Here is a 10,212-nt window from a genome sequence, read left to right on the forward strand (position 1 = left end):
AAAATAATAATAATAATAATAATAATAATAATAATAATAATAAGAAGTACGCAAGTTTTTTTTTTTTTTGGTATTTGATTGAAGAAATTGTGATTCAATCATATCTCATCACATCATGTGTATGTACACCAAATTTTAAGTTGTAATATACATATAACACAGCTAATTTTACTTTAGGAATTTCGTTTCTTTTCTTTTGCTTTTTTGGTCTGCCATTCATAACTACTTTAAATTGTACTATAATAATTAATTATGTTTGATTTTCAATCTTTATTCGATTTTGCACTTTCCACCTCGTTTCAATAGAATAGCAAGTTGGAAGTCTACAGGGAGGAGAATGGTATCCCAAATGTCCAACCCAAGTTTGTATTAAGCTGTGACCGTATCCGGATTTACCAAGTGGCGAACCAGGGGGAAGGCCTCCACTCCTCAAGATTAGTTGGACGAAGCTCAGACACTTGATTCATATATAAAAAAAAAAAAGTAAGAAAAAATTGTTCTTTCGGTGGAATGGCTTTTGAAAAACATCTCGATTAAAATTAATTTTTTGGGAAAAATGTAAATTGGATTAGTGAATTTTTGAAGAATGTTTGGTTAAAAATGAAGGAAATTTTTTATATTTACGTGTGATATAATTTTAATGAAAAATGTGTAACCTGGATGTGGATGAGGTAACGAGCAAAGTAGTCCATTTTGCTCCTGCAGCATCTTATCCCCACCCTCTGCTGATTCTTTCGATTTTGACACTATTATATGATTCTTCAAGCTTGATCTTGCAATGTCCAATTCGTTTAACATCAACCTGTTTGTACAAATACATTACATGTTCGATTAATGATGTCAAAGTGAATGACACTAGCCTAGACTCAAGAGCCCCGGCGGGGCTGTCTATGAAAGAGAATCATTCAGGATTGGCACTACATCCCGCTAGAAGAAAAATAAACAAAATTCAAAAATAATACAGTCTTCATCCCAACCCAATTTGAGATACGCATGTGATCCAAAATAGATCGAGACTAGCCCTACACAAAACTTAGGACAATGCATGCCCATAGTGGATCCTTTTGTACCTCTTTCAACGATGAGTGACTCGATTGATACCACTAATTATTTATTAATTACTTATAAGTTATAAGTAGCATTTTCATCCCCAGTTATAAGTAGAATTTCCCCTTACAGAGGATTGAAAGAGAGATCCAAAACCCGAGCATGGATATATTAGAAAGAGTCTAAGAGAAGATGGGATGAAGCTTATAAAATTGTTATTTCTAAGAATCAAAACTCGTAATTTAGGTAAGAAATGAAGCCATGATGGAATTTCGCCACTGAAATTGTTGAAGCCAAAGTGCATGATTTTTAACCGTCGGAGTTGAATAAACTCTTGAGGAACTCTACCATTAAAAATAGTTTCTGGTTAAGTTGATAGAAGCAATGACTGATAGATTTCCCAATTGGGATGGTATCTTTCCAGTTAGATTCATGCTAGAAATATCCAAGGCAATTATTGTTTGGTGGCGAAGACCATAAGTAACTCTAATCCAGACACAAACTGAAGTAAAAACCGACCAATTTTTCGATATAATGTGTGAACGATCTAAATTTATGTGGGCTTTGAAGTTGAGAAGAGAAGATTGATCAGTCATAATATTGGTTGCCGCTATGGCTAAGCAGGCCATTGGACATAGCACCAACAAAATTGCACCAAGAAAGTAATTTGCCATTTGCATGACAGTTTTTCTTTCAATATGTAGCAATCCTGGATTGAATATGTAAATAGTGCATTAGAGAAATATTTATGCATTTTTTATTTTACTTGAATAATTATACTTGTACATAAGGAGTTACAAAATTATTTACAGTTAGATGAGGAGTAAATAAGAGAGTGGAGAAGATTCTTTTTTATTTTTTCAATATTTGGTTGAATTTTTTTGATCCAATCATATTTCACTACATCATGTGTACGTACACCAATTTGTAAGTTGTAATGTACATATAGCACAACCGAATTTACTTTAGGAGATTCGTTCATTTCTTTCACCTTTTTTGTCTGCCCTATGCTTCTCCAATTCAATTATATACAAAAAGCCATTTCACTGAATGAACAATTTTGTCTCACTTTCTATTCCACTAAAAAAGAAGGTTAGTGCAGTTGGGAATTTATTTATCATGCACAGAGGAATTTATAACAAGTTTAATTCTCACCAAGAATCTTCTTCGTATTTAAATAGAAATTGTGATAAAAAATCATACATTTAGTTAATTCTGCAAAGAACAATTACGATCTGCAATCTATAGCTATCCAATTTTTCAGCCCCCAATAAAAATGCACTTGGCGAAAAAGAATTAAAGAATTAGAGTTTCTTTTCTCGTGTTAGCAATATAATAATTGTGTTATGTTTTTCAGGTCTAACATATTTTTAACAGAAGTTCAAATGGGCTTTGCCCGTATTTAAACTTAATCACTTCCAATATTTAATTAATCTAATTTATTAAACTTGGTCCATGAATTAATTAATCTAATTAATTAATTTGACCCATTAATCATAGATATTGCAGTACTACCATGATCACTGTATTTATTTTAAGCAACAAACTTATTCGAAGTCAAGTCCTCAGTGTGTCTCTGGAAATTTCTACGCGAAGGCATAACCAATTTTGTCATGTTTGAGAACAATTCTCAAATTACGGTGCCAATCAAGAAAAATCGATCGATTTATTGGCATTCAGTATGCCTCTTAAATTCATATGTTTACTCATGATTCAAAAATTATATAATGACGAATAGTATAGAATTAATATGTATTAAAATGTATTCCGTAATTTAGTATGGATTTCAATTAAATTAAATGTGCTCCCATTATTGAAATAAATTTATGATTAACGCACATAAATTAATGAAATCAATACTTGAATTTGATTGGACTAGGATTTCATTTGTTATATTAAGACTTTTAGTTTATTCAACAAGTCTTTATAAAAAATTTGGTAGATAATATTATCGATTGTGTCATCATAGAATTCCCAGATATTAAATGAAAACTATTTTTCTTCACACATTTTATGTGTTAGCTTAATGTGCCTTCAGAATTTATCTTCTTAAGTGTACTCAACAAAAAAATAATTTTAGTTAAGTCAAATCCACCATTTAGAAAAGTCTAATATTTCATAGTATTTTGGCATTTTAATTGAGTTGGCTAAAAGTTAAAAAAATTATAATTATTAAATAAATAATAGTAATAATAATAAATAAATGTATAATTTTTTAATTATTTTTTTTTATCATGCCTCACACCTATGCGCTTATTTATTACATTGATTCTTACGAATTGTAATGGTAGACATTTAACAACGGAAAGTTAATTTGCATTGGTTATCATTTTTACCAACAAAAATTTTGTTGGTAAAAGATTCACACTTTAACTACGAAAAATTCGTTGGTAAAAAGTTTACTCTTTACCTACGGCATAATCTGTTGGTTATTAGTGACCCTCAAATTAACAACGGATTAGTAGCTAATAATATTATGTTGGTAAAGTGTAATCGTAACGGATATCGTAGTTTTAGAAACGAAAAATCCGTACTTGAGGCTATATTTTTTTTGTTGTGATTTCAAAAATATTAGGGTGAGATAATTTAATTAAACAAAAAATTAATTTCCATCTCTAGTTCTAATTGAAATAACATATTAATTTAGGATAAAATTCCTAAATAAAATAAAATTTAATTAAGGGTCAAAGTTTTTAGTTAAAATTCAAGTTTGACTATAATATAAAATTCATCAATTTTAAATAAAATTTTAATTGGGTCAAGATTGAATTTTAGGTTAAAATCCTTTAGAAAAATTAAATTTAAAAGACTTTTCAAAATTTATATTCAAAATTCAATTAAAATTGCACTCTGACCCTTGGTTCAAGATTATATAGGAGTCCTACTTTGTGGAAAGCAGCACTCGTCGATACAGATTCCAGCAACGGAAGGGTAACTATGCAGTGGTTTTGCCGCCAGCATCCCCCAATTTTTAGACCACATAATTTACCAAGAAATTAATTTTTCTTTTAAAAATAGATTTTTGAAGTTGAAAAATAATTTCTAAATTGCTAGCTTCAAGAAAAAGAAAAACAGTCAACTTTTGATTGTTCTAATATGCACAGCAATTTCTAACAAGTATAAAGTAGGATTTGAGGTCACTATTAGAAATTTATTTTATCATACACAGTGAAATTTAAAATAATTTCAATTCTCATCAAAGATCTACTATGTGCTTAGATAGAAATGTGACAAAAATTATACATTTAATTAATTCTACAAAGAACAATCACGATCTGCATTCCACAACGCATTGTCCAATTGTCCAACCTCTATAATTAATGCTCATTTAGGGAACAAGCATAAAAGAATTAAAGTTTCTCTTTTCTTGTGCTAGCAAGGTAATAATTGTGTTATATTTTCTCAATCCTGATATCTTATTATTAAAAGTCTAAGTGAGCTTGCTTATCACTTAAACTTAAGCCGGTCTAGTATTTTATTAATTAAATTTGGTCCATGAAATAATTAATCTAATTAATTATTTTGACCCATTAATAAGTAAGCCAATTAAACTGTAGAAATGTTCGACAATTGTCAATTAAGGGAAAATTACAAGATTTCAGGCATTTAAATATCAAAATGCAAAAGTCATGTAGGAAAGTTTTTTATTCAAAATTCAGGTATTGATTTAATTATTAATATTAATAATGTTAATATAATATAATTCAATCCTATTTCAACCCAATTTTTAATATAATCCCTAGAATTTAGATCCGTTTCTCTCTTGAATTTAGATCCATTTCTCTCATTTCTCTCCACTCAACCCACATCTTCGGTGCCCTCCCACTGCAGGAGACCGCCACCAAAATCACGGTGACGATCGTTCAATTGCTTACTGAGGTGGAAACGGCAGCAGTCGCGCCTTGCGATGAAAATGAAATTCCTCCCCCGTACAACATCGAGCACCATTCATAATCGCGAGTTGCAGTAACGATGCCAGTGCAGGAACCATTGCTCGCAGCGCAAGCAAGTGTTGCACGGAGCAAATACCATCTAGATCTGTCAGATTGTGGACTGGTTAGGGGCTTTGAGATTGTTGATAAGGACGGCGGTGTGGGTGGTGTTGTTGACCTTGACTTGCTGTTTTCAAGTCCCTTTTGGTGGATTTTTTGTTGCTGTTGGTGTTGTTTTGGTGGTGCTGTTGGCGTTGTTTTGGTGGTGCTATGGCGTGGCATCGGTTGGGTAATGATGTAGTATAGGCGACGATTTTCTGGTGGTTAGCAGCGCTGCACGTGATTTGTGAAGAAGTCAGCAGTCACGCCTTGCGATGAAAATGAAATTCCTCCCCCGTACAACATCGAGCACCATTCATAATCGCGAGTTGCAGTAACGATGCCAGTGCAGGAACCATTGCTCGCAGCGCAAGCAAGTGTTGCACGGAGCAAATACCATCTAGATCTGTCAGATTGTGGACTGGTTAGGGGCTTTGAGATTGTTGATAAGGACGGCGGTGTGGGTGGTGTTGTTGACCTTGACTTGCTATTTTCAAGTCCCTTTTGGTGGATTTTTTGTTGCTGTTGGTGTTGTTTTGGTGGTGTTGTTGGCGTTGTTTTGGTGGTGCTATGGCGTGGCATCGGTTGGGTAATGATGTAGTATAGGCGACGATTTTCTGGTGGTTAGCAGCGCTGCACGTGATTTGTGAAGAAGCCGTGCGTCCCACCTCTTTCCTTCTCTCTATCGCAACTACGAGAAAAAAGTGTGTGGTTTCGTGAGAATGACACTGCAACCGGCGTGACTTGGCGGTGATGGTCGATGTGATGTTTTTCATGTTGGCGATGGTGGTGGTGGTGGTGGTGTTGGCGGTTTAGAGTGGTGGTGGTGGTGGCCGTGATGGTGTTGTGGCCGAGGATAGTGTTTGTGACCAAGTATTGTGGTGGATTTGGGTCTTTGGTGTCTGTGACCAAGTGTTTGGCCCCCCTGTGACTGATTATTATTCTGTGACCTTGAAATTCGATCGTTTTGTGAGTAAAAATGTAATTTGTGACCATCAAATTTGAAAATATGTGACCTGTGACCTATAGTTGTGATTCGTGACTAATGACATAAATTGTGACATATAAAATTGATGGATAAATTGTGATCCGTGACCACGAAATAATTTGTGACCTATCGAAGTTTTGATTCGTGACCTCGAAATAATTTGTGACCAATTAATTTGAATTTATGTGACCAAAGAATAAATCTGTGACCTATAAATGCGTACACGTGACCATTAATTGTATAATTGTGATTTTATTATATTTAATTAATAAATATTTTTAATTAATTAGATAAAAATCTGATTTTTGCATTAGTTAAACTTTAAACATGTTTTTTGAACTGTACATAGTTAATACATGATTTATGAATTTTTCCCGTCAATTAATCTAATTAGCAAAATGATTATTGTAGTTCTTATTTAGTGTGTGATATTAGGTTCCTAATCACGATGTCTAAGCTTTTAATTATGCTTTCATTCTAATAAAAATAAGGTGAATTAAATCACCATTTAATTTATCATTAATCAATTCACATTCGTAATCTAGATTGTTATCTAGCAATGTGTTCGGCTACGTGTGACAAAAATGTCACATGATATGAAAAAAATCAAACTTGTTCATTTATTGTGAATCTATAATCCATTCATTAATGTAATGTGATAAATTACTAGATGTGAAAACGTGTTAATCTTAATTATCAATCATATTTTTAATCCTACTCTTAAGTTGTTATAAGATGAAAACACTTTTCTACTTACGAGAGCACACATTGACAAAGGATTTCGACATTAACTTAACCTAAAAAATTGCATATCATAAATTCTATTTAAGAATGACTAATCCTCTATTGATTCACAACCTTTATCTTATTCTTGATATGACCGAACGATGCTGTATTAGTGACGTCTGACATAGCAACATCAACATTACCAAAGTATGACTACCTCATATAGGGTATTCTGATGAGCTCAAGTCAAATGACCAATTTCACCAGTGAACGTTAAAGATTAACCACTGATGCTCAAATAGTTATTTATGTGGAATTTCCTCAATGGGTCACCAATGTTTCGTTCTTCCAACAAAACATCCACATGTCTATTTAGATATCACTACATTTTATTTCATCAGATCAACTACTTACTTTACAAGTAAGAAATGCAACAAATGTTGGTTCAGCCAGATTAATGATATCCGTATATGTTACTACTTACGACCAGGAGTAATTTATGATTTAGTCACATGTAATTTGATTATCACTATCACAACTCCTTGTGATTAACAAGTTGCCATGATTTAAATCTTTGGACTCTATTGATATAATTTATTAGAATAATAATTCAAATAAATAATAGATTTAGCCATAAATAATAAATGTATTATTCACATTAAAAGTGATTACAACATAAATAGATTGGACCGATAGCATAACACTTTTAAGTGCATAGTAGAATAAAGATTGAGAAACATACATAACGAATTAATTTGTTAAAATTTAAAATAGTGATGGATTTGTTAATTTTCACACGACGTGGATTTACTTAATTAACTAGTGGAAGTGGAAAAGTGGTTCATTCACTTACTTCATATGATAAAACAATTTGAAGATATTTGTCCGTATAATATTTCTCTTCAAATGACCAAAATGAATCTAGTGGAAATGTCTTTTAAAAGCAATGAACAATTTACTTTCTATACTATTGAAAGAGGAGGAAATCGCAAAGCTGTATACAGATTGAGAATCATACACAATTAATTAACATGGTACAATTTAAATTATTCAAGGATTTGTTAATTTCCTCAATGAGTTAATTGGAAGATATTTGTCCGTATAATATTTCTCTTCAAATGACCAAAATGAATCTAGTGGAAATGTCTTTTAAAAGCAATGAACAATTTTGTCTACTTTCTATACTATTGAAAGAGGAGGAAATCGCAAAGCTGTATACAGATTGAGAATCATACACAATTAATTAACATGGTACAATTTAAATTATTCAAGGATTTGTTAATTTCCTCAATGAGTTAATTTAATTAATTAACTAGTGGAAGTGGAAAAGTGGTTCATTCACTTTCTTCATGTCACTAAACAATTCGAAGATATTTCTCATTATAATATTTCTATTCAAATGACCAAAACAAATCTAGTGGAAATGTCTTTTAAAAGCAATGAACAATTTTATCTACTTTCTATTCTGTTGAGAGAAGAGAAAAGTGCAAAGTGGAATTAAGATAGGGAATCAAACATAATTAATCCATATAGTACAATTTAAATTATTCATGGATTTGTTATTTTCCACGCCGAGTTGATTTAATTAATTAACTAGTAGAAGTTCACATTCTTCGTGTCATTAAACAGTTTGATGATATTTCTCATAATAACATTTCTCTTCAAATGACCAAAATGAACCTAGTGGAAATGTCTTTTAAAAGCAATGACCAATTTTGTCTACTTTCTATTCTATTGAAAGAGGAGGAAAGTGCAAAGCTTAAAAAAGTTTCAGAATCAAACATTTTTAATTAATATAGTACAATTTAAATTATTCATGGATTTGTCAATTTCCACACCGAGTTGATTTAATTAATTAACTAGTAGAAGTTGAAGAGTGGTTCATTCACTTTCTTCATGTCATTAAACAGTTTGAAGATATTTCTCATTATAATATTTCTCTTCAAATGACTAAAATGAACCTAGTGGAAATAGCAATGAACAATTTTATCTACTTTCTATTCTGTTGAGAGAAGAGGAAAGTGCAAAGCAGAATTATGATAGGGAATCAAACTTAATTAATCCATACAGTACAATTTAAATTATTCATGGATTTGTTAATTTCCACGCTGAGTTGATTTAATTAATTAACTGGTAGAAGTTCATGTTCTTCATGTCATTAAACAGTTTGATGATATTTCTCATTATAGCATTTCTCTTCAAATGACCAAAATGAACCTAGTGGAAAAGTCTTTTAAAAGCAATGAACAATTTTGTCTACTTTCTATTCTATTGAAAGAAGAGGAAAGTGCAAAGCTTAAAAAAAATTTAAGAGTCAAACATAATTAATTAATATAGTACAATTTAAATTATTCATGGATTTGTCAATTTCCACACCGAGTTGATTTAATTAATTAACTAGTAGAAGTTGAAGAGTGGTTCATTCACTTTCTTCATGTCACTAAACAGTTTGAAGTTATTTCTCATTATAATATTTCTTTTCAAACGACCAAATTGAACCTAGTGGAAATGTCTTTTAAAAGCAATGAACAATTTTGTCTACTTTCTATTCTATTGAAAGAGGAGGAAAGTGCAAAGCTGAAAAAAGATTGAGCATCAAACATAATTAATTAATATAGTACAATTTAAATTATTCATGGATTAGTCAATTTCCACACCAGGTTGATTTAATTAATTAACTAGTAGAAGTTGAAGAGTGGATCATTCACTTTCTTCATGTCACTAAACAGTTTGAAGATATTTCTCATGATAATATTTCTCTTCAAACGACCAAATTGAACCTAGTGGAAATGTCTTTTAAAAGTAATGAACAATTTTGTCTACTTTCTATTCTATTGAAAGAGGAGGAAAGTGCAAAGCTGAAAAAAGATTGAGCATCAAACATAATTAATTAATATAGTACAATTTAAATTATTCATGGATTTGTTAATTTCCATACCGAGTTGATTTAAACAATTAACTGCTCGAAGTTGAAGAGTGGTTCTTTCACTTTCTTCATGTCATTAAACAGTTTGAAGATAGTTCTCATTATAATATTTCTCATCAAATGACCAAAATGAACCTAGTGGAAATGACTTTTAACAGCAATGAACAATTTTGTCTACTTTCTATTCTATTGAACGAGGAGGAAAGTGATAATCAAACATAATTAATAGAGTACAATCTAAATTATTCATGGATTTGTTAATTTTCACAACGAGTTGATTTAATTAATTAACTAGTAGAAGTTCACGTTCTTCATGTCATTAAACTGTTTGATGATATTTTTCATTAAAATTTTTCTCTTCAAATGACCAAAATGAACCTGGTGGAAATGTCTTTTAAAAGCAATGAACAATTTTGTCTACTTTCTATTCTATTGAAAGAGGAGGAAAGTGCAAAGCTTGAAAAAGATTGAGAATCAAACATAATTAATTAATA

The sequence above is a fragment of the Olea europaea genome, chromosome 9, assembly GCF_002742605.1.
Source record: "Olea europaea var. sylvestris chromosome 9, O_europaea_v1, whole genome shotgun sequence".
Taxonomy (NCBI): domain Eukaryota; kingdom Viridiplantae; phylum Streptophyta; class Magnoliopsida; order Lamiales; family Oleaceae; genus Olea; species Olea europaea.